Source organism: Carlito syrichta, unplaced genomic scaffold (assembly GCF_000164805.1).
Source record: "Carlito syrichta isolate Samal-C Ts95f unplaced genomic scaffold, Tarsius_syrichta-2.0.1 Scaffold1622, whole genome shotgun sequence".
In the NCBI taxonomy this organism is placed as follows: domain Eukaryota; kingdom Metazoa; phylum Chordata; class Mammalia; order Primates; family Tarsiidae; genus Carlito; species Carlito syrichta.
The window spans coordinates 6,265-8,540 of record NW_006945718.1 but is presented as its reverse complement, the minus strand read 5'-3'; positions in this window follow the sequence as shown (position 1 = coordinate 8,540).

Below are 2,276 nucleotides of genomic sequence, written 5' to 3'. Positions count from 1 at the left end.
TTTGACCGAAGCAAGTCCACAGTGGATAGTGCCACAGATTAAGCAAAAGTGAAAGTAGCCCTCCAGATTGTGTGGATAGCATGTTTGAGGATACTTTTTAGCAACTTGTAATTTTACTCAGTCTAGTGATTACCTCAGGGGTCAACAGATCAGCTACCAACACATGTGAATGATGAAAGAGTCTACTGGCAAAACATACCAGTGATGGATTTCATCCTCAACACCAAACTAATAATATGCTGAAGGCAGAGTATCAACAGAATCAACAATGCAAGCTCCTTGGACAAAATCTACAAGGTGTTGCATCAGTGTAGGTATTTGACATCCCTTTCGTGAATGGCTGGATCAATATGTAAAATCACAATTAACTAGATTCACTTTAATCAGATCTCCCACTTGTGAGAAAGATATTTTTCAAAGAAAATAAAAACATTACAATTGTGACAACTATATAATATGCATTTTAATATAAAAATAACAAAAATTAGTGTAAAAGTCCAGGAGGACATTTGAGGTTGGAAAATACCTACTTTCATATTTTTATGCTAGATCATTAAAACTAACATTTAGAATTATGATACAAGATTCCCAAGAGGAATTCAAGGCATGAGAGACTGATAAATTTGGGGGGATTTTTGTTTGTTTTTCTGCAATTTAAGTCAACAATACTTTTGTTACAACTGAATTAGACTGATAAACAGAGGAAGAACAAATAGGTTTTATGATTAAGGCAGACTGACTCTAGTAAGTATAGAACTGTCCGAGGAATTTGGGTAGAGACCTGATGTCAATAGTAGAGTCTGAAACTCACTAGAGCAGGGCATGAAGTAAATGCCTGATAACCAACTTCATTCATAAACATGACCAGTTAAGAAAGACACTGGCTTCCTTCAATGAAGTCCACCATCTCTACTGTCATGTCTTTCCTAGATGGCCCTGTCTTTCCTAGATGGCACTTGAACTTTGTAGAAGTACTTTCATAAATGATAAGGTGCTAAGGTCCCATTTCTGTGTTTATCATAGTGGACTCAGTACAGAGAAAAGGCTTGAGGTACTGTCTGGTACTCATGACCTACTTCACAGAGAAAGTCTCTTTTCCCCTCTGATTAACCACAGTTTTGTGATGAGCACACTGACTTTCAAAACAATTTCAGGGCTGGGCGCAGTGACTGAAACCTGTATTCCCATCACTTTGGAAGGCTGAGATAAGGGGATTGCTTGAGCCCACAGGATGGAGACTGGCTTGGGCAACTTGGTGAGTCCTCATCTCGACAATAAATCAGAAAATTAGTTGGGCATGGTAGCATGCACCTTTAGTTCTGACTACTTTGAAGGCTGAGGCAGAAGGCTTGCCAGAGCCCAGCATGTCGATGCTGGGGTGGTTGTGAGCGTGCCACTGCACCCCAGCCTGGGTGAGGGAGTGAGACTCCAACTCAAAAAAAAAAAATTCAGGGGAAGAAGTGCTGTTTATTTATTTTTAAAATTTATTTAAGTAAGAGTCTCTATTGCCTAGACTGGAGTGCAGTGGCACACTCAGGGCCACCACAGCCTTGACCCGCTGGGCTCAGGTGATCTTTCTAAGTAGCTGGAACCACAGGCACTGACACCACACCTGGTTAATATTTTAAATGTATTGTAGAGTCGAGGTCTCAGCAAGCTGCTCAGGCTGGTCTCAAGCCCCTAAACTCAGGAAATCCCCTCACCTCTGCCTCCCAAAGTGCTGGGATTGTAGGCATGAACTACCACACCCAGCTGGTATCTGTCTATCTCAGACCTTTGATAAATCAGTTCTTGGCAAAAGCCTATGGATTAAGGGATATTTTATGACACACCATAATAGAACACCTGATCCCATTGGTTCTCTACTGTGCATCCATAAAACAAATTCCTATTTCCTGGTAAAATCAATTTAAAGATTAGGTGTGATTCACATGCATTTTAGAAGAGAATGATTCAGTTCATTGTAATTCCTAAATCACTACTACACTTCAAGACTTCATCCTTTTAAATGATAACTGCATAGTAAAAAAAAAAGGTCTTGCCCAAAGAGAGGCCTGCTACTAAACCCAGGGTCTCTCCTGACTGATAGGATTGTCTCTGTTATTCAAAGTGGACCCCTAAGGCCACTCCTGATGGATGACTCAGGTAGGGAGCTGGCTATGCCAGAAAGACTAACCATGTGGTGTAGGGTGGAGATTTTGGGTCATGTGGCATCCATTGACTTAGATACTACATTCAATCATCTGGACAACCAGTCAATGAATCATGCCTGCAGC